Source organism: Crocodylus siamensis, chromosome 5 (genome assembly GCF_052110815.1).
Source record: "Crocodylus siamensis isolate JL-2025a chromosome 5, ASM5211081v1, whole genome shotgun sequence".
Classification (NCBI taxonomy): Eukaryota; Metazoa; Chordata; order Crocodylia; family Crocodylidae; genus Crocodylus; species Crocodylus siamensis.
The window spans coordinates 202,258,909-202,281,892 of record NC_143399.1 but is presented as its reverse complement, the minus strand read 5'-3'; the positions used below and the strand labels follow the sequence as shown (position 1 = coordinate 202,281,892).

General features: G+C 53.0%; 1 protein-coding gene across 1 annotated transcript in view; it reads left to right on the top strand.

The window, feature by feature from the left end:
- Positions 1-1,001: 1,001 nt before the first annotated feature.
- The window catches only part of GJC2 (gap junction protein gamma 2), a 59,401-nt gene continuing 37,418 nt past the window's right edge, over positions 1,002-22,984 (top strand). The window contains exon 1 of the mRNA XM_090047913.1: positions 1,002-2,181. The gene's annotated coding sequence lies outside the window, so the exon portion shown is untranslated. The remainder of the gene's footprint in view (positions 2,182-22,984) is intronic.

Sequence of the window (22,984 nt, the reverse complement as noted above, 5' to 3'; positions counted from 1 at the left end):
ACCACGTGGCTTCTAGACAGGGATGTACAGCGGGAGTGGGAGAGTGCCCTGCTCCCAAAACAACGTGCAAAACTCGAGAACGCTTGGTTCAGAGATGATCCCTTTTATTAGACCAACTAAGAAACTGCCAAAAAAAAAAATCTTTGTCTGCAAGCTTTCAGGCTCACATGCCCATCAGGCTCAGGGAAAATTAAAGATGGTAAGAAGTGCCCATAGGTCACTTCATTTTGCACAGAGGAAGCTGAAGATGGAAATCTGTCCCCTTGGGTCCAGGAGAGTGTCTTTGTGGGTTGCCCATTGCCGTGCATCTCAGGCAGGACTCCTTCCCCGGCACTGTCACGTGGCAGGCAGGGGGGTGTAGAAATCTTTCTTGTTGTTCAGCAATGAAGTTTATCATCCTGATTTTTGGCCAAAAGGAACTTTTTGGTGGCTTGCCTATGTCTCCACGGGGCTCTGGAAAGCAGGCGTCAAATCATCGCTTGCATCTTGCGGCCCACATTTGCAACTGTGGTAACTAAATGTGATCCCTGGGTTCCCAGCAAAACAGCAGGGGCCTGATTTTTGGAAAGGACCCAAGAAGTCCTATATGCCGTCTGAGTGGACGGCAGCGCAGGTGATCTGAATCTCTTCACAGAGGGGCCGTTCGTATGGGGTTTCCAGCGGCGTGTCCAGATTTGAAGCCCAGAAATGCAGCGGCTGTTGCTGGAAATGGGAGTTTTTAATTTCTAACACTTGCCTCCAACTTTTTGCCAAGCCGTTTCCTTGTCAGAGCAGTGTTTGGCTGTGCACAGCAGCAGCTTTCCAGCATCACAGCTGCAACCTTTCACAGCGTAATCTCTTCTGAAAGGTGGCTGCGATGGAGCAGGCTGCAGGGGGAGGGAAAGATTTTCCCCAAGAGCTTCGGAGGTGCCTCTTCCCCAAGGCGAGGGCTGCATACCCCCCGCCCCAGCTACCGGCTGGGCTGGCTCGAGTCCAGATGTGGTGTTAAGACTTCTGACGGCGGTGGAGGGGGGTCCAGACCCCCCTACTACCTACACCCACCCACGCACACCGCTGCTCTTCATGCCAAAGCCACGGAAAAGCTCATACGGCTGCAAATCAGGACCTTACGGGAACCTGATGCCAGCTGGGAGCGTTCACAGGGACTATTCCTGCCGGAAGACCCCAAGCTCTTGCAAGCAAAATGTTTCCTGGGAACACGTAGCTGGGGACAAGCAGGCATTTTGGGCCTGAAAATTGGATCGGGCACAAAAAAGTGCTTCCGTAAGGTCGTCGTCATTCCCCGACATCTCTTCTGGACGGAGCGTTTCAGCTCTTGAATTTGCAGCCGCTTTCTGCTTCAGCGTTTGGGAACGACACGAGGCGCGACCGGAACGAAACCTCTCCGCCGATTCAGAAAGGGAACGGATTCGGCTTTTTCCGCCCCCCCCCCCCCGCCCGTCCTCAGAACTTTGTGGACTTTTTATCCTTTAAAAAATCCTGGTCCAGAAAGAAAGACATGCTTAAATGAGAAAATTTCTCCCCTGGGGGGAAATTTCCTTCTAACTGAGGTGGAAGGAGCCCTCTGGACGTTCAGGACGCGCGATATGGGTCTCAGGGTTGAGGGCACTAGTGTTCGGTCCCCTGGCAGCAGGCAGAGCAGGGTGGCACCTTAAAGACAAACTTGTCCATCTTTTATAGGCTACTGGCTCTGTGCATTTGGGAGGGGAAGGGGGCTCTAAATCACCAAAGTAAGGCTGGGCTTTGTCTCCCCGCGGCACCCTCAGCTCCCCAAAGGGTCACGACACAGGAGCAAATTTCACACCGCGAGAGGAAGAAAGGGCTCCTTTGTGCTTCCAGTGGATGAGACTTTGCAGCACGTCCTCGCCTTTGGTGTCTCCCCAGTTCCTGACTCAGGCTTCCTCAGCCCTGCGCTCATTGGAGAGACCATCGCTCTCGCAGGAAGCTTTCCCAGCCAAGGGCTTCGAGTTACAGCCCGCAGGCTCGTGCGGGGAGGAGAGAGAGCGCCTGGAAGGAGCAGGAGGAGAAGCAAAGCCACTCTGGAAGTTTTGCCAGGGGCAGACCAAGGATGGGGCTGTAGCACTGGGAAGCCTGCGACCCCCACCCCGACCTGCCCAGAGCGGCCCCCTGAAGCCGTGGAGGATGGCTGGGCTTGCAGAGGGCCGAGGCTGGGACTTCTCCGTATGTTGCTTTTTCATTTCTTTAGAGGGTCTTTGCCTGAGCGCGCTGCCGGCTGCGGTGCAGGAATATTCAGCGCCCCAAAACGCGCTGCTCGCAAACCTTTTGGGACTCATTTTCCTTCCCTGTCTCCATTGCCGGGGACACCCGGGTGGGAGCAGAGGGCCTGACTCCCCATGCCCGTGGCAAAGCGGGTGGGAAATGCAACTCTTTGCTCTGCTGCAAACGACTCGGTGAGAAGCAGGGCGAAAGAAAATCAGACCCGGGGCCATGGTGCTTGTGGGTCAGGATTTGGGGTCCGACTCGGTGCGCTGCGAAGTCAATGGCAGGAGTGTCGCTGGGAGTCGGTGGTGTTTGACCTGTGCCCGAGGCCCTTGCTCCGAGTTAGGATCCTGGTGGCAGCAGTCACATCTGCAGCCTGCTGCTTCCCTGGGCGGGGGGGCTCTGCTTTTAGGGTGCCATAAGGGGCAAGACCAATTGATTCTCCTGCAACATCCCTGCAGCGCGATTCATGCGTGGGGAGAAAAGGAGGCAGGAAGCACCACCTCCCCGCAGAGCTGCCTGGCTGTAGGGTGGCCCCGAGAGGAGGGACCATCGCCTCCTCCGTTATTGCAATGCCTAGGGGCCACACGCCGGCAGCTGGAAGCACTTAGCCTTGAAAGGGCTTTTTCCATTGCTGGGTAGTAGCGGGCTGGGGCGGGATGCAGCCCTAGGAAGGAGCAGAGCAACCTGGAGAGGGGGAGTAGGCCGGCGTGGGCTGTGGCTGGGGCTGGAAGGGGTTGGGGAAGGGTTAATATGACGTCCTGTGGAGTGGGGACCCTGCCGGGGGGGTCTGAATGGCCCCAGGGTCTGCATGGGTGGATGTGTGGTGGTGGTGATGGGGGACTCCCTCGTGCACCTCCTGCCTGCTCCCTGCTGCCCCTCCATTGCCAGGTAATACCCCGCCTTGCTGAGCCTGGGCAGGGTCATTGCAGCCAGGGCGATATAGGGTGGATGTAAGGACAGCTCTCCGAGGGAGAGCGGCTCAGCACTGGAGCAAATACCTGGAGAGACTGCGGGGTCTCTGTCCCTGGCTGTGTTCAAGAGCAAGTTGGCTAGAGACTTGTCTGGGATGGCTTCGGCAGGGACGATCCTGCTCTGAGCAGGCAGCTGGACTCCCGAGACCCCTATTTTTCTACAGCGGCGACGCTGCCAGTCTGATGCGTGGAGGTGACCACCAACAAAGCGGTGACACAGGCTAGCCCCCAAACCTGGCTGACCGGCCGATTAGATGGCGAGCGCTTCAGGCCAGGGACCACGCGTCACAAAGCATGCCCAGAGCTCGGCATGCCGCGGTCGTAATCCCGGGTGAGAGCCTTTCCCTTGGCCCCCACGGGCAGCCGGCAGCTTGCCAAGTGCCCAAATGCAGGCGCGGATGTCTTCTGTCCTCGTCCTCTTGGGAGCTGGGTGGTGTGAGAGAGGGGAGGGGATTTTCGGTTGGAAACGGGATCCTTTTGCTGACGGACTTATCTGCAATTCCTACTGAGGTGTCTTCGGTGAAATGAGGAGTGGTCATTTTTAACTTAAATGCATGTATCTCCTGCCCAGGGGCCTGTAGTTTCTGTGCTCCCTGTCTAGGGTTAATAGGATGCTCTCATCTTTGTTTCTTCCTGCCTCCCGGCTCCTTGCTGCCTCTCTGGCAGCTCATCCTGCCCTTGAGAAAACGGCTCTTTCCTCCTGGCTCTTCAAGCAGCGGTTGCTGGGGCAGTCCCACCTCTTCCTTACAAGTAGCTGCTTCGGGCGGGTCATTGCAGGATAACGCGGGGCTGCAGGGCTTGGCTGGCACGATGCGGGCGGGTGGTGTCGCCGACACAACGGGCCAAACTTTCTGACAGCCCATTGTAAGGGCAATGGGCCGGATGCAGGGTGGGTCTATATTGATGTTGGCGGGGCTACACTGATTTATGCTAGCCGAGGATCTGGTCTGCTGCCTGGCATCTCCTAGACAGGCTTATCCCGACAGACCCTGCCTTTCTCCTGCAGCTGATGGGGTGTTGTCTCAAAGTTGATGGGGTGTTGTCCCAAAGTTGATGGGGTGGCTGAGGTGATGGCCGGATAGTAAATCGCAGTGGGAAGATGGGTCTTCCCTGCCACTGCACACATGCATGCATGCACGTGCCTTGGAAGAGGTGTATCCCACTGGGACGCAAGAGGAGTGGGAAGCCAGTGAACTGGAGGGAAGGTCCCCTGGAGGGTAGGAGATGGGGTCGGAGTGGGGCAGGAACTCCTCACAACTCCCCCCAGGCTTTTCCTTTGAAACCACTTGCCACGTGGTGGAGGAAATGGGAATTTCAGCTTGGGAGCCCTCTGGGCAAATGACCTGGGTAGATAGGAGGACCCATCCTGCCTCCTAACCAGGTCCTGAGCCCTATCACCTCCCCCGTGAGCTCAGTAGCCTTGCAGCTACCACGATGCTGTGCTCCCTAGAGCTGCCGTCTGCGCTGGGGTGGCCCGCGGGCCTCAAGGCCTCCTTGCAGGGGTGTCAGGAGGGCTTGTGTGCAGGGTCCAAGGGAAGAGCTCAGCGCTGAAGGTGGCTTTGGACAGGGTGGCAGCTCTTTCTCAGTGGACCCACTGGTGAAACATCCCCGTGCTCCCAGCTGCATGGAGACAGGCATCCCATGGAGCACGGCAGGGGTGCTATAGTAGCTCCCATAGCAAGCTGCTAGCCTGGCATCGCCGGCTGCCTGTTGAGATTGGCTTCTGGTATATCTACGTTGCTGCTGATCTGTTCAGGGCCCTGCACGAGCTGCGGTGGATTCAGTGCTCGAGATACTTCAGAGCTGTGCAGCCCCTCTGTGTTAAAGCCGGAGCTGTTTTACAAGTCTCATGAGTGGGAACGCTTGACTTGAGTTTCGGCTGCGCTTCTTATTCGTGGCCCATGAACATGCCTGCTTCGCAAAGGAGGTGGGACCCCTTTTCCCCCTTGCATTTGCCGGTGGGCAAACCGAGGCACAGAGGGCCAGCGACTGCCCGAGTCACCAGCCACCTTCTCTCCGGACTCCTTTGTCAAAACAAATTTTGGAGGCAGTGGAGAAAATCGGACCCCACCTCTAGGTTTCTGTGTGGCGGGCCTACAGGAGATCTCGCTCGCTCGTTCGCTCTCACGTTTGTCCTTCTCCGTTGATTTCTGCAGTTATTTTACAGTCTCTTTCATAGGCTTTCCCTATCGGTTTCTTCCCTGCTCAGCTCTATAGGGAATTTCCTTAATGGACGCATCATTACCAGGCCGTCTCTTGGGAAGGAAGAGCGTGCCTCATCCCAAAACCACCCAGCGAAAGTCTCCCGTTAGGGTCAGTGGGCTCCGGATCTGATGCCAAGCTACTTAAAGCACCAGTTTCCCGAATGCAGAGGTGATGCTTTCCTCTTGAAGAGGGGAACTACGTCAGGCAGTGAATTGCTCACTGGTTAGGGGGTTACCAAGCCCGGTACAAGCCTCATTAGCGGGATCTGAAGGCTGTCCGGGAACTAATGGGCAGTGAGCTGTCGGGCGTCTGAAGACAAGGATCTTCCACTTGGGTGGATCCCCTGCCTCGTGTGCAGCTGTAACCATGTATTGTGCTTCAAGGTGCTTACAGGATCGTCTCTGCTGACGTTTGGGGGCCCTGTGCAATCAGTAATGCAGCAAGCACCTCCTCCCCTGTGTGTTGAACCCGACTCTCACCCCGAGACGGGAGGTCCGAGGAGAGGCGTGTTGCTGGAAGTGGGGGTGGAAATGCTGCCTCCTCCAGATCTATATGCCGTCCCTCACCAGAGCCACCGTGGGAGGAGAGATACACACCGAAAACCAAACTTTGCTCTTAGCCACGTCCCCGCAGAGGCTGCTTTGGCCCAAGATGTAAACATCCATCCATTAGAGCTGAACCGGGCTTTTGTGTGGAGCCCAGAGACTGAAGTGACCAGAACTGGCTTCTTGGGCCGTCTGAATCCCCCTGCGCTGTGCGGAAAGCTTCCCATGTCCTTTCCATTAGAGTCATACTTCTGGACCCCGGCTTGGTTAGACCCTTAGTCCTCTCTTCCAGTACATTAGCAGCAAGTGCACTTAGGTAGGTTTCCATAATGTTTGCCTTGGATGCTTTCCAGGTTTGTAGGTATTTCTCTTCCTTCTCTCAGTACTTTGAGGCAATCCTCAGTGACTAATGTGCCTCCTTCCTGGGGAGCCTTGAGCAATGTGTTCAGGGGATGTTTTAGTGATGCCGTGCTCCAGATCTTACATCCCAAATGCTGTTATTAGCTTCCCGCTATATCTTGAGACTAGACAGATGCCACGTTTCACTTCAGCCTGAGCTTTGACCTGCAGAGAGTTGCAGCGGCAGCTTGCCAGGAGCCTGGGTCCAGGATAACATTAGTCAGAAGTGAAGCTGAAGGCAGCTGGCCTCCTCTTTCATAACAGAGGGGCCGTCCAGGAAGGTTGCAGGGCCCGTCTTGCTGGATCCAAACATCTGGCAGAAAGGATTGCCTTGGATACGCTCGAGGTGTCTGTGTCCCGGGGGGGCTGTAGAGCGGATGAGAAGTCGGTGAAGTGTTTTGAAGGTGAAGCGTATGATGCTCATGCTCAGTACCGATGATGTGATGCTCAGATGGCTTTATAGCCTGGTGCTCGGTGAACACAGCCTGCAGCACAGCACTTAAACTCATAGATTCATTGATTTACTTTTTAAGGCTGTAGAGGAGCCATTAGCTCATCTGCTTTGACCTTCCATGTAACACAAGCCACACAATTTAATCCACTTAATTCCATGTTGAATCCAATCACTTGTTTGGGATAAAGCACCTCCCCAAGAAAGGCCTCTTGTCTTGGTTTTCCCGTCCAGCCAGTGGTTCGTGGGCTGATTTTTTTCCCCCCATTATCTTAGTGCCCGTTGGTACCGTGTTATCTGGTTTACAACAGGAGTAAAGCTATTCAGAGTAACAGAAAATACTAAACATCCCAACTGCATTAAAGTCCAGGGCAAAACTCCCATGTGCCTTCAGCGAGGCTGGGATTGGAGTCAGGAGGTCAGAATTGGTGTTACAACACTAGGATGTGACCCTGTGCGTGTGCGTGCATGCACACGCATGTTCACCTGTATACTCACGAACATGCACAAACAGTCATGGTAGCACAGAGCTTTGCACCGCAGTCGTTCTCAACCCCTTCAGACTCAAGACACCCCGTATTAGACTCCAGGCACTGTACTAGACTCAGTGCCAGCTCTTTGCTTTTTCACTTGTTTCTGACTGCAGAAACATAACAGAGCAGCTCTTCCATTGCAATGAGCTCAGAAAGACCGCAAGAGCGCACAGCGCTTCGGAGGCTCTGGCTTCCTATTTGAAATGTCTGGGTTTATCTTGTGTCAGGTATCCAGGTTGTAGCCGTATTGGTCTAGAGGAAAAGGCAACCAGGACTGGTAGTAGAGATGCTGTCGTTTATTAGACCAACAAGATTTTGTGCGTAGGTGTTGGAATCGCTCATAGTGCATGGCAACCCTTCACACCCTTGAAAGGCTCTTACGGCACCCCAGGGTGAGAAGCGCTGCATTTCACCAGTGATCTTCAGGGGCGAGGAGATCCTACCAGTGAGTGTCAGAGTACGAGCCTTTGTCCCCCGCCATGGACATGAGTGCGCGCCCCAGCGGTTTGCCCTGCGAAGATTGAGCCCCGCGTAACAGCGGTGCAGCGATGACTTCGTTCTCTGTCCTGACAGCATCTGATCTACTGAACTGAGCCGATAAGGAGAAGGGAAAAAGAGGGTGGGATCCTTTTCTCGGGATCTTTTTTTCCCCATCTGAATGAAAAAGATGTGCTGCTGGCTCTAAACCTTACGCGTGTTTTTTGATCCCCAGGGGGGTAAAGGAAACATTTCCACAGCTCTGGCAGGGCCCCGTTCTGCACGGTGCTGCAGGGGATATGGGAACGGGCCCCTTTAGGGCCTGTCTGTATTGCTCCGGCAGCGTGCTCCTGCCCTATGTGCGCCCCCCCCAAATGAGGGGGTGAAGCTACACTGAGGACACCCCTTGCCACTGCTCTCGAGAGCAGTCTCCGGGGTGCTTGGGGTTTGAGGCATGGGATACCTTGAGCGACTTCACCATCTCGCTTCCAGCTTGGGCACGCGTGGAGAGGGACGGATGGAGTCGTTTCTCTCAAGAGCAATCTGAAGGGCGCCTTCCCCATGCTTTACAGTCACCGAGGTAGCCGCTGTATTTTCTCACATACAAGGCATCCAGCCCCCCCGCAAAAAAAACCCAACCCAGCTGGTGGAAATTGGGGCATGCATTATGCAAGGATCCCTATGGGTCCAGAAATCTGGTATCTGGGGAGCAATTAACATTGTCACTGCTCTGCTGCCACCACATTTCTGACCTCGTGGGAAGTCCCCCTTGGACGACACGGCCCCGCAAGCTGGATCGGACTGGCGTGTGGCTGTATCTGGCCTGAGGCCCCGGACCTGCCAGGCCTGGTCAGGCCTGTGGCCCCACTGTGCTGGATGGGGTGGGCACATAGGGTTGGTCTGTGGTCTCTATGTGGCCGGCAGTGGGCTCGGCTCCCTTGCTGCTGTTGCTCAGATGCTTACCCAATATAAAATCTTTTTTCCTTCAAAAACAGGGGTGCCTGTTATATTTAAGGGTGGGTTATATACGAGGAAATATGGTATTTACAGCTTTTGGCCCTTTGGTTCCAAACCAGAAGTCAATAAAGTCCACAAATAAGCTCCTATCGACTATAAGAGACCCTGGAGCAGGCCCGCGCTGTCTGGTTGCCCTGCTAAGGAGGCAGCTGCAGCGGCAGTCATATGACACCAGCAACATCAGGGTAAGGCGAAACTGGAGAGCCCCAGGTGCCACTTTCCAGACAGACAGGGCCAAAGAGGATGCTCTCTCCTATCGCCCCAAATCCCTGTTTTTGCCACTAGGTGGGGCGGCGTCCTCCCTTAACGAGCAAACTTTCCATCTGTGCGTCTATGCCTAATCTAACGGTGGTGGGATAAGTCAGGGACTAGTGGGCAAGCGGCATTTTAATGACACGTCATTGATGTCGGCTCGTTGTGAGTCACTCCCGGAGGTGCCTGGGCTGGAGAAGTCCTTGAGAGATTCCTCCAGCTGTTTTCAGTGAAACGGCAGGAAACAGGCAGCCTGGGCAGCTGGATTAGTGAATCACATCAGCAAGCTCAGAAGTGCAAAGAAGGCTGCTCCTCTCGGGGTCCATTTGGGCGCGTGGATAAATGGCAGGATTGCCAGCCGTGCTGGACCTGCGTGCATGCCCTACATGAAGCCCCCCGGTTTTCCAAAATGCTCATCCCCAAGCAGTGGCTGCAGGACACCCACTTGTAAGCCTGGCCGGGGAGGACTTGGCAGGGTAGAGAAGTTTGCAAGTTCTCCGTGGAGAGATTGCACGTTTTAATTCATTGATTGCTCCTTTTGCACCCCAGCATCTGAATCAGATGAATTCGTGCATCATCGAATGCTGAGAACAGGGTTGATTCGACTCAGACTTTGCATCCAGGGCTCTTTGTGGTAGGTAACTGGCCACCTGTGGTAATTATGCTGCTAGCCCCAGGTGCCATTACTGAGATTTTTATACACGGGACAGAGATTTCTACCCGGGCGGTTGCATGCTTCTGTACATCTTGTGACCTCCCCCCACCCCCAGAATGACTCGGCTTGGAAAACTAATAAAAGGGGTGATGCACACTTTCCGGATGAATCTACGGATCCAGCCCTGCAATATGAAGTAACAGCCGAGGACTCGTGCTAGTTGATACCAGCCACAAACCTGGCTCCTGCCCTTCTTTGAGCCAATGCTCACAGGTGCTTCCTACTATATTCTCCCTGTTTTGCTTTGCAACAGTTAAGACTTTTGGAAAGTCCTGGATGCCAGAGCTCAAACTGCAGTGCTTTTTCCCCGCGGTCCACTACGTGCACGTGGACATGCATCCACCCATATGCACATGTGCTAGATCACACACACTTCCACTACGTGTGTTGCCATAATAGCCAGGCCCTATACGTTTGGATAAGCGGGTTTCTCCATGCTCGGTGTGTGCGGGAATCATTATGCACAGTCGTGAATGGCAGGTTGGCCATGGCCATCCCTCCATTTTTACTTCCTCTCTGAAGATGAAATCTTGGCTCCTCTTCCTTCCTGAGCCTCGGGCTCCCCGCAGCTTCTTGGTTTTGTGAAGACATACTTTGTTTTTTCCCCCTTGTTAACTTCTGATTCGGAAGTCCCAGACCATGGAGAAAGGAGGGAGCTTCCACCCCAAGCCTTCGGGTGCTTCATGCCCGCTGTTGCCCAGGGAAGCTCTCATCCTTTTCAAACCCAGCCTTTGTAGCACGATCTTCAGCCCTTTATCGATGGGCAGAGCCTGTCATGCCATAGGAAGGACACCCCGTCATTAGTCTGCTTTGTCCTTCACTTAAAAACGGGGCGACTTGGACCTGAAATGGCATCTCCTCGATCAAGTCGCATCCAGCCCTCGTGAGCCGAGACCCACCAAGACGGAGTCAAGGATGAACGAGCTTGGCTTCATGAACATGTTGCCAAAAACACCTTCCCTCGTACCAGTCCCACAGGCTCCAGTGCTAACCTTGGCTCCCGCAACACCTGCGGCTTTGGGGACAACAACTTCGTAAAGTGACAGGTGCCGGACATTAGCATTTTGCTCATGAGGCTGCTCTGGACTGGCTGTCGGTGGCCTTTCTCGAACCTACTGCAAACCAAGGGCTTGAGAGCAGGTGTGGGGAGATGGGCAGACATGGGAGTGGTGAGGACCATCCAGATCTCGCCAAACACTGCTGGCGGTGCGATCCACAGCGGCTCCTTACGATGCAGCCGGGCTTCCTATATGCAATATCCCTGCTCCTTCTAATCCCCTGTTAGCTGGGTGAGCGCTCTTCTTTGAGACGCTCCGAGACATCTCGGTGCACCTCCTAATAGATTGATTTTGATTTTTTTAACGTCGATAATCCTCCTCTTCAACTTTTAGCTTATTCCACGATTTGCAGGGCACCAACTCCAGCACATTTTCATCATTTAAAGCAGGACAAAGCATCTTTTAACCCAGAGGCTATAAGGATGTGATCCCATGCCCCACAAAATCCAGAGAGAGCCATTCGATTGACTTGGCGTTGGCCATCCCTGTGGAAAAATATCCCTCCCTGCGCTAACAGACAGCCAGACTTCAGCAAAACGAGGCTGGATCGAATTTGAATGTTTTACAAAGTCCTCGCGGCTGTACTTGCATTGCCTTTTTCCTGCCCTGGACAATGGTACCGCTTGTCACCCAGCCCAGCTATTTCCTCTGCACTCTGCCGCCAGAAATAGTCAAACAGTTTTGCTGCAAATGTGCAAATTCCCATTTCCTCCCTGTCGCAACTGTTTCCCCCTTCTTCTTCCCCAGAAGCGCTCCCAAGCTGCTGAACTGAGCCTTTTTGGGGAGGGAAGCGGTGGAGTTTGGTGCTTGTTGATGCGATCGCTGCTTGGCCCCTCGTTTTGTTGAGCCCTCTGTCCTTTCCAGTTTGCGCTCAGCACGGTGCCGTCAAAGGTGGACGTTTTCCTGTCGGTCCTCCTCTTACACCTTGAGTAGCAGCTGGAGCAGTGACTCTGGGTCAGGGTGCTGTGGCACCCCTGGCTGCCGTGAGCTCCTTTCAAGGGTGCCCCAGGGTGTCGTGGAGTGTTAGCACTTGTAGGTGTGCAAACGTGCTCCGCAAGATAAACCTAAACAGCACTTAGTGCCATGCAGACACCTAAATCTCACAAAATGATCCAGATCAACCCCACTTATCCCCTTCAGATCCCCTCCAGCACCTCCATTTTGGCTTGGACGTCTCCCTAGGTGCCGAGGCATTGACTTCTGAGCCATCTAACTTCCACCACAGTCCAAAATAGAGCTGGGAGGTCCTCCAGGTCCACGCAGGCTGACGCTCGGTCTGGTGGGGATGTAAAGAGGTTGGCTAAATGGGTGCAACTGCTAATAGTACCATGGGGTGCAGCACAAAGTGGGAACCACCCCTCTGGCTTGCATGTAATGTTGTGGTTGCCCCGTACCCTATTGTTTAGGGTTCGGGAAATGTGCGGTTTGGGTCCTCGTAGCTGGTAGGGCACTGATCCTCAACCAGGGGGTTGTGAGATCTTTTAAAAACTAGTGACAGCCAAGAGCTGGGGTTTTTCCAAGGGGCCCGTGCATCTAAAAAGGTGAAGTACTGCTGCTGTAGAGGTTCAGACCCGCACCTCTCAGGAGACTGCTTTAACCATCCAGTTTATGGGGCAGCCTGGCTGGGGGTGCCCCCACCCCACGGATGATGTGGACCTGTGGACAGCCAGGAGTGCAAGGGTCCAAGTGGTAGAAGAAGACTGATCAGATCGAGGGCAGTGATTCTTCCCCTCTATTCAGCACTGGGGAAGCCACATCTGGAGTCCTGGGTCCAGTTGTGGGCCCCCCACGACAGAAAGGATGAGGACAAGTTGGAGAGAGTCCAATGGAGGGGATAAAAATGGTTAGAGGGCTGGGGGACAGGACTGGTGAGGAGAGGCTGAGGGAACTGGGCTTATTTAGTCTGGAGAAGAGAAGACCGAGGGGGATTGAATAGCAGCCTTCACCTCCCTGCAGGGGGGCTGCAGAGAGGCTGGAGCTGGGCTGGTCTCAGTGGGGGCAGATGGCAGGACAAGGAGCAATGGGCTCAGGTTGCAGCATGGGAAGTTTAAGTTAGATATCAGGAAAAACTTTCTCATTAGCAGGGTAATAAAACACTGGGACAGGTTACCCAGAGAGGCTGTGGACTCTACATCCTTGGATGTTTTTAAGACCTGGCTAGACAAAGCCATGGCTGGGATGTAGCTGGGGCTGGGGCTCGGGCTGGTCCTGCTTGGAGCAGGACGTTGGACTAGATGTGACCTCCTGAGGTCCCTTCAACCCTCGTTTTCTATGATTCTGGGTTTCTATAAAGAGGGAGTCTGTCTCTGTGGCCTCGTGCTTGGGGCACTTCCCGAGGAGCCCTGGGTTGTGGTCTCTGGTGCCAGGACGATTCATGCATCTCACATTAGATGGCCATGGATAAAACACAGAAATAGCTCAGGCCGGGGAGGGGGCAGGAACCCAGGGCTTTCCTCTCCCAGGGGAGCGCCCTCATCTCTGGCCTAGAGTCAGGCTCCCTCTTCTTCTCCTTCTGCCTGCTTGTCTGTCCGTAGTTTCATAGCTGTTAAAAGGGACCTTACAGATCATTGGGTCCAGCCCTTCTGCACATGGGCTGGAAAGACCGCCGGGGTCAAATAACCCCAGCAAAGTGGGTGTCAAGACACTTTCTGATGATCAAGTCCAATGGCCCAGCTTCTGCAGGGGGTGTGGAGGGTGCCCACACTCATGTCATTGCGGAGGTTGGTGGCGAGGGCACTGCTGGGTTTGGTTCCCCTTAGGCTGAGACCCCAGATCCACTTCCTGGGCCAGTCATCTACTCACTAGGCTAGGTGGGCCCTGTGGCAGGCTGGCTTTTGGAGGGGAAGTGATTGTGGGTACCGTGCTGTGCTGAACTCAGCACCGTGATAGTCTTGGGCACCGCTCCTCTGCATGCTCTGGATGCCAAGGTGATGGAGGCGCCTGGTGCACAACCTGGAGCATGGGTATGGACGCACCTTGGACCCAAGGTGTCGAAGGGGCTGCTTATACCTCTGGTCTAGTTTCTCAGGGAGCATCTAGGCTGGAAAATACAAGTAAGCCTGCATTGCTATTGCTTGTGCCACGTGCTCCTGGTGCCTGCAGCATCAGGGTAGGACCACCCAGCTATCCCCTTCCACGAGCACGATGTAGCATTAAAAGATAGGGGTCATCGCCGTCTTGCCAAGCAGACGTCTTTGATGTGATCACGAGCAGAGGCGTTTCTGCTTGGGTTTGCTCAGTGCTGCAACGCACCAGGCCAGTGGCGCTCAGAAAACGCCGGGGTGAAAAGCCAGAAAGTGCTACGCGCCTCGGAGAGTGCGCCGCAGAAGCAGATCTGTGCTGGCTCCCGGTGGCATCGCCAAGGTTAAGGGCTGGCACGCAGCAGACAATGGGCATACGCAGCGAGTAGCTGATTGACGTGGTGTCGGCTATCTGAGGGAGCAGCTCCTCTCCCCAGATGTAACCACTTCTCCAAGGGCATCCAGGCTGGGAAGAACGTGCAAGCCGCACGCGGCATCTCAACGAGGCATTGTTGGATTGAAACAAGGCACGTCCCCCAGATCGGCTGGTGCCTGGGATCAGACCACGCACCGCTGGCACGCAGCAGTTTCCAGCCACGGGGGCAGAAGGAAGAACAAAAATGTGACCTGAAGCAGGTGCTCTGAGATACAGCTGAACCAAAGGGGTGCAGACTCTGCATCATACCTGGGCCACAGATACCTTCCCCAGATGCAGGGGAAGCATGTTGCCAGGAGAAGCCTGGAAGCCAAACCCTGTCTAATTGCTTAAGGCAAATTCATGCACTGGAAGCCGTCGTGTGCGGTGGGGAGAGACGGTTCACGCGTGCATTGATTGTGGCACCGCCCTGGCAGAGCTGGCTATGGAGCCCACCAATCGCACGTGGCGCCAACTGATTCAAGGCATCGCTATGAGAAATGAGAGCAGGAGTTGAAGCCTGAGCTGGACTTTCCAGATGTGGTTGCACCGACTGCCTATCCCTGCTGTTTCTGGGAGGTAAGGGGGGGTCATTTTGGCTTTTCTTTTTTTTTGCTCTCGCCTTGGAAATTTGCTCTGTGCTACGTCTGGGGCTTTGCTGTTCCTGGGGGGGAGCTGGAAACCTGGCCTCTGCTTTATGCGCTGCTTGGAGGGGTGTCAAACGGGACCTGCAGAAAGGAAGTCAGAGGTTCGGCTGCGAGGGTCTCCCCTCACATGCTTGCATCCCTTGCTTTTTGGTTTGCTGGTCTTCTGGGCACCCAAGCTTGTGCTGGTGTACTGCTGCTGGTGCACATGTGGGTATAACATGCTCTGAGCTCAGTTTAAATCATTGCCTCTGTGCCAGCACAGCAGGAGGATGCTAGATGCTGACTCCCTGGCTTTGTACTTGTGCCATGGTCTGGTGTATCTGAGGCACGTGAGCACTAGGTTTCTAGGAATCGCGGATGAACAGTTGCTCCAAAATACAAAACCCTGGCCTGAATGATCAGGGTGGCCCTTCCCCTCCCGTGTGTCTATATACCTTTAATTACGGTGAATGGCCTGGTGCTCTCAGGCTGGGAGATATTGCTGCGTCTGAAACTTAATGCACGGAGATGAGGCTTGCTCGGGTATGGACCTGAACCGATGCTCCTGCACTGGGGATTTTGAGAAGTTTGAAATAACCAAAGCAGAAAGGACAAGAAAATGAAGCCCCTTCCCCAAGCAGTTGGCTCGGCATCAGCTTTAAAGGCTTGCATTTTTCTCCCTATTGCTGCAGTCTTACGCCCTTAAACCTGCGCCAGAGACTGCAGCAGTTGAATTTCTTGCCTGAAGCAATCCCCTGGTTCAGCGGATTCTGGCAGAGATGGTCGTGAGGGTGTTATAGTTGTGTAAAAATGTTTCTGTGACAGGACAAGACTCTGTGCTTTAGATGAAAATTGAGACTTGGAGACCTATTTCCCAGTTCCTGAATGGTGGGTGGTGACGCTGGCTCTCACAGGGGGATGGCTTAGGGGTCACCGTGCAGGACGGTGACACGGGAGACCTCAGTTCGGTTCCTGGCTCAGCCAGAGACATCCTGTGCAACCCGTGGCAATTCAGCATGTCACCCTCCTCAGCCTTTTAAGGGGAGGAATATAATGGCCCTGCATCTCCGTAGGATGTTATAAGGATCAAATCCACGTGCGTGAGATGTGTGGATGCTGCACTGGGGTAGATGGGCATGCTAACCCTTTTCCCAAACCTGCTATGCCGCCCACCCTCCAGGTCAGACTGGAGTGGTTGGATGAGAGAGGAGAGGGCTCCTAGCTGGGCCATGAAAAATAGGCTCCCCAGAAAGGTTTAATCCGGAGTCTCCAGGCCAGATTCTGATTTTGTTTCCATTGACGTGAACTCGAGAGTCGCTCAGTCGATGTTAGTGGAGTGACTGGATTTAAGCTGGTGTATTTGGAGGTGGCTTTCTCCTTAAAGGGGATGGTGGCATTACTCACCCAGCTACGAGCCAGGGGAAGGGGAAGGGGAAAAATGGCCTTTGTTGCTGCAAGTGGGAAGGTGTCGGCTGGGGAGTCCGTGGCTGAGTAATGAGCTGAGCTGGAGTGCTGCTCAGAGCCTGCCCTGCTGCAGCTCCCCACGGTCGGAGGCTTCCCAAGAACAGGCCAAAGCAAATATTTGCAGCGGAGGCAGAGGCTGCCCGAAGAGGGCCAGAGGCTGCAGGGAGGGGCTCCCCTCGGCATGCAGGAAGGTGACATCACCCTGCGCCTGGACGTGGATTCATTCATCGAGAGGAATTCAGGATGGGCCTTGTTTCGTGCCAGCTCCACGTTCCAGGAGCGCAGATTAATTTGGCAAAAAATAACAGTCCTGCCGGAGGATACAGGAGCTGTTTTGCTCCCTTGGAGAGCACGGAGCATGAGCTGGTGCTCCCCAGCACTGTAGTCCTTTGCAGTGGTTTTAATTAAGGTCAGCTGCCGAGATATGCAGAAAAAATTAGCAAATTGGTAACATCCCAACGATGCCCATTTCACAGCTATTGGGATTATTTCCAGCCAAGTGGAGAGAGCTCCATTACATTGTGCCTGAACTCTCCTATGGTCCTGCGGCATCAGTATCGGACGTGCCCTCAGATGGGGCACTTGGGCTGGTTTGTTGGTTGGCCTGTCAAAGATGCATATGATACTTGCTGCCATTCCAGCCTTGTGAAGACCTGGTCTTGGGAGCTGCAAAAGGAAGTTATTTGCCCTGTATCATGCTCGTCAGCATGTGGGTCCAATAAAACTCATCGAGGTTGGGTATGTAGAGCTGAGTGCCACAGGATCATAGGAAATTAGGGCTGAAGGGGACCTCACAAGGTCATCTGGTCCATCCTCCGGCTCAAGGCAGGAGCATCCCTGACTCAACCACCCCAGCCAAGTGTCTGTCCAACCAGATCTTGAAAATTTCTAGGGATGGAGACTCCACAACTTCCCCGGGCAGAGCCTGTTCCAGTGCTTAATCACTCTCAGCTTCAAAAATTTCATCTTCATCTCCGACCTACATTTCCTTGGCTGCAGCTTGTGGCCAATGCTCCCAGTTCTGCCTCCTCTAGCCACCGAGAATAGTTTATCTCCATCGCCCCTAAGACAGAATTCCCCTTAAATATAACAATAAGGGAATATGAGCTGGGCTTAGGTCATCGTGAGATGGATTAATTTTACCCTACTAAGGGTGTGCTGTTGCCATCTAGTAACTAACTAGTTATATAGGTGCAGGCCTGAAGCACTCCTATGCCCGCAGGTTACCTCTGGCTAAAGCGGCTAGCACCAGAGATGAAACATCCAGTTCACTCTCCATTACCATCCACCCCTTGGCCTCTCTGCTAAGGTGAATCTCCATACCCCATCCTCAGTCCCCTGAGCTGTTTCATCCCCCAAACTGGAATTTCAGTCTCAGCAAAATAAGGCTGGAAAGAAATAGCAGACAATAATGCTGATATGTCATCATAGCTTCCACAGGCCTGGAGGACAATGCGAGGGTCAGTTCCTGTGGGAGGGAGACGGTCGCCTTCATTTCAATAGCTGGAACTAGGTGTAGTTGAGCTGGCCACGTTATGAGTCAAGCAGTGTGATTTAGTGTCTGAAAGACTCTGGGTTTGTCTCTCTCAGTGCTTTGAAAATGGGTGGCCGGCAGAGGAAGGCAGGAAACGAAAGCCCCATTCTCAAAGCTGGCAACGGCATTTTAATTTTCTGCCGGGCTTTGGAAATTTCATTTCTTGGATGAGGCCAGAGGGTAATTAAATTGTAACCCGGGTGGTACTCCAAGAAGTACCCCCTCTCCAATTGAAGGGATCAAAGCAGGTGCACAAGCGCTGTGGGAGGTGTAGGGACTCTCCTCCCTCTATAGAGCGGAGCCAGACCACCAGTGGGGACTTAACCGTACACCTTTTAATACTGGGAACATAACAGGCATAAATCAGAGGGTATAGTGGACACTAGGGGCAGGATTCAACAAAGGTTAGACACTTACAAACATTGACAAAAAACAGGGTTTACAAAATATCAAACACAAACAGCAGAACAATTGATACGGGTTGGTGAAATATAAGAAGGCAAAAAATGCAAAATGTCAAGGAAATATAGGACCTTCATACTGCAAGAAGTTTTGCTTCTTGTTAGCTCACTCACCCCAGGTTATCTCACCCGGGACTTTGAACCCAGCTCTCCCACATGGTAGCAGGACTGCTGCCACGCAGCCACCACTGGTGGCACTGCTCCAGCCTGCTGGGGCCCTTGATCTTCCCGGACCCCTGGCCTCATGTCGAGCTGCCTGGCCTCTGATCAGAGGAGCTGGAAGCAGAGCTGGGAACCTCTCAGGTCGCTGCTCAGATCCTTGCTGGAGCAGGGGAGCCTCTCCTGCTGGCCGCAGCCTCTCCCAGGGATCCTGGAGCCCAGCGGGAGCCTCTCCTGCCGGCCGCACACCGCGCTGCTGAGGGTCCCACTGCTGCCTGCGAGTCCTGCTCCTTCAGGCTCTCCTGGGGCACTGCTCCCGCCCCGCTGGCCCAGCTCTTGCCAGCTCTGTGAGGCTCCTTCCTTGTTGTCCCTCACTGGTCTCCCCTGAGTCAGCCCACACTGCCCCTTTTATTCCCCTCCAGGTGACCCAAGGGGCCAATCAGAGGACATGGGGAGTGAGTCTCTGGGGCCTGATTGGTGCAGAAAGGGAATCCCAAGTCCTCCAATCATCTTTTGCCCTGTCAAAACCCCTGGGCTAAGTCACTCCCAGCGAGCCCGTCACAAAATCAAGAGCAGAGAATAACAGGTTGTTGGCTGAGGAAGAAAGCTTGCTTTCAGCAAAATTTTGGAAGGAAGATGGAATGGAGGGAAGTGGAGAGAGATGGAGGGGGCCATTCTGGGTGGTAGGATCTGAAGAGGTGAAGCTTCTTGCAGTGATGGTGGTAGTCAACAGGTGGATGAGCAAAGCAGGTCTTAAGGGGGAGAGCAGAAAAAGGGAAGATTGTGATTATAGTCATTAAAACCTTGAACAGGACCGTGATGTGGCTAGGAGGCCACTGGGGTCTTTGGGAGAAGGTAGATTGGCTTTGCTCCACTCCTTAGAGAAGTCTGGGGGGCTTGTGGGGAGCACTACTGTCACCAAGGTGGGAGGCGATGCAGGCATGGACACGAGGACATCAGTAGAGGTGAAGAAGAGAAGGAAGGGGAAAAGGAGAAGTTTTGAGTGGGGGAAGCAGGGAAACAAGAGGGAGGCAGATGAATGCACCAGTGTAGACTGGGAGTCACACCACTGTCATTAGCAGCTGTCTCCAGCTGCCAAACTGGCATGCAGTATAGCCCAATGGGTGGGTGCTGGGCAGAGGCCCAGGAAGCTGGACCCAGTTCCCAGCTTGGCTACTCTGTCCCCATTGGCAGGTCACTTCAGCTTCCTGAGCCTCAGTTTCCTCTCCTGCCTGGTTCTTGTCAACTTTGGGCATGGACAGATGAACAATTTACTCCAAGGTCAAAGGGAGCTTCGCTTTACAGTATGTCAGCTACTTTGCAGTAGCTGCCCGTGTGTTCACTCTTATCTCATGGTAAGTGCAAACTAAGCCACAGCGGTTCATCCCTCAGTGAAACATGGCAAGATGACCACAGTTTAACTCTCACTTACCATAGGATAAGAGCCTGCCCACAGACACTTACCTTGGAGCTGTTAACCTGCAATAAACTACTAACCCCTTTACCTGCTGCTGAATTGTTGACCTGTCCCTATTTATTATAAAGTCTTGAGGCCGGGGACCATCCCTGGCTGTGTTTAGGAGTACACAGTCTAGTATAGCAAGGCTCTGATCATGGTTGGGACTAATAATAACAGACCCATTTTGCATGTAGTCATGGAGAAGTCCCTGCCTCTCTCCATCTGGGCAATGGGGATTTACCAACTCCATGGAGTTATGATGGGGCTGAATCCATTAGTGTTAGGAAAGTGCTGGAGCCCCTGCATCAGTGGAGAGGCAGAGGGTTGTTACCAATGGCAAATCTCATTACCGGATCCACCTTAGCAAGGAAAGACCTGGGCTCGGAACAGAAATTATACATAAACCAGAATATATGATTGGAAACTGGTTCAAATCTGTAACGCAACAGAAGCTCAGTGCACATCAACCACTTTCAAAATGGGCAAAACCGGTTTAAGATAAACCTGGCTGGATGTAGTATCAGACTGCACTGATTCAGGTTAAATTAGTTTATTGAACTTCTGTCCTAGATCCCCTCCAGATTCAAGTTAACTCTCAGTCCCCCTGTATTCCAGGATGCTTTGCACCTCCCTTGCAGAATCAAAAGTGAATGTCTGTTCACTTGCTTATTGGTTCAATCTACGCAGCTTAGACTAACCTGTGAAAACTGAATCAATTCAGTCTTGGGCTTCTTGACTGTCTCTCCTTAGCTCTGATACTCTAGCCTGGCTGAGGAGCCCTGCTTTCCTTCCTATGTGAGAGTCCTTCTAAACTCCTCCTCCTCTCTCCAGCCTCGATATTCACTGCAGTGAGTATCGTTGCAGCTCAGGTCCCAAGAGGATCAGGTGGAAATCTGAAATTCTTGACCTCCCTTGCTCTGTTGCCTTTCAGTGCAGCTACCAATTGAGCTGCATAGGAGAACTGCTGTAGCTTTTTAACTTGACAGGAAGCGAGGATGGTGAAGATGCTAGCTGAGAGTTTGAGGGGTCTGGGTTCAATGCTTTCCACTACCAAAACAGAGCGCAGACAGAGATGAGCAGTCAGGGGACACAAGTGGCAGGCAGGATGAACAAGCCTAGGCAACGAGGAGGGACTAAACAATTATTCACATGCCTCCATATAGACTCAGTACAGCGCATAGCGAAGCAGATGGCCTGGCTGTCCCCCTTTATTATCCCAGAAACAAATTGTGCTGGGATTTTTCTCCAAGGGAAAAAAAATAGAGGGTGAAAGTTTTGGAAAGTAAAGGAGAAAAACTTGATCTTGCCATTCCTGATTCTTTCATCCTCCCCTCCTCTTTCTTCCCTTCCACTGGAGGAGGAATATGTCTTCTGCAGCTGCCTTCCAACTGGATTTCCCCATAGGGGATTGTTTAGGAGACTTTTACAGCAGCAAAGCACCCTTCAGTCAGTCTGAGGGCCATGTACTCGGTCGGTGTAGATCACCCTAGCTCAACTGAAGCTCTGATGACCTGAGCTGGAGAGCTGCCCCTTGCTGCTAGCAGTACCAATAGCTCCACCCATGATGACTCTAGGTGTCAAGGAGTTATTGATACAAGCCAACAACTAAGTAATAGGCTAAAAACAACAAATTCCGTTTCTGCGTCTTTTTTGGGGTCTTTCTCTTTTGCTGCTTTGGTATGAAGTCCACGATGGTTATAGTTGCTGCTGACAGGTGCAGGCGGTGGTTAGGAAATGTAGATAGTGGAAAAGAACTGATCAGCAAGGACCTGCAGTGACCAGGTCAGAGGTCGCTGCAGGCAAGAGTTGCGTCCTTTCTAATCTGAAGATAAAAGCTGTTCCCCAAGGCGGTGGTATAACAGTGTGGATACCCAACATCCCTGAGAGGCACTACCTGTTGCATGAAAATAAGGCTGCTTCATTTACTTGCATTGCTGCACAGTGGGGTGGATCGAGGCTTCTGAAAAGCGGGGGGGAGGGTGTGCAGATGATGTGGTGCATCATCCCATATAATACAACACACATTTCTCTCCAGGTAAAAAGACACCAAAAGCATTACTCATAAGCTGGGGGCTTACGGCTAGCTTATTCTGTTCAAGATCGAAGCACAAACAAACGTAATTTTACTGAAATGTGCATTCATTTGCTATATCATATATTAGGTATAAAAACCACATAGGCAAAAGCTGTTGTTTATCGGTCCAGTAGTCATTAGAGTTAAATGTACATCTTTTTCAGATCCATGAAACAAAATCTAGCTTTCTTGAGCATCTTGACAGTGCATCCAGTGCTTCATTGAAAGTTATTTCGACACCTGAGTTAATGTTCACCTGAGTTAAGGTGTCAACACCTGAGTGACTGTGTTTAGGTAGAGTTAAGACTAGCCTGCAGGGCTGTGAAATAAAAGCTGTATTGCCAGGAGCCACTAACTGAGCACATCTAAACGTGCTTATTAATGCGACACCATAAACTCCGGTGCTTATTGTGCCAGAGTTTATTGCTCCCGCACACCATGTTTACACATGCTCCCTGGACTGGGTTGGAGCAGCCCTGGCTGGCAGGGGATCCATGGGGTCAGCCTGCCAGCCTGGGGCTGCTCTGCCCCGTTTCAATGTGCAGCGGCGGGACTGGCTGGGGCATGAAGGTGTTTCAGTGTGGGGCTAGCCAGCAGGCAGCCTTGTGCCCCAGCCAGACCTATCAGTGAGTTTTTTACTCAGAGCATCTGGGTAAAAAAGTCCACAAATACAAGTACTACCCTGTTGTGGCGTTTATTAGTTTACTCCAGTCTAATAGCCCTACATGTGTAAATGTCGAGACATTTACTGTGGAGCTAATTAGTCTGCTCTGCAGTAAATATTTTGTATAGATACCTACTGACAGCAGAATTGCAGAAGCAAGGCCACCTTGATTAGTAGACCATCAAAACCATTAAACAGGAGACAGGGTCATTAACACCATTTGCAATGAAGAGTTTAGAAGGAAGCAGAACTTAGATTATAA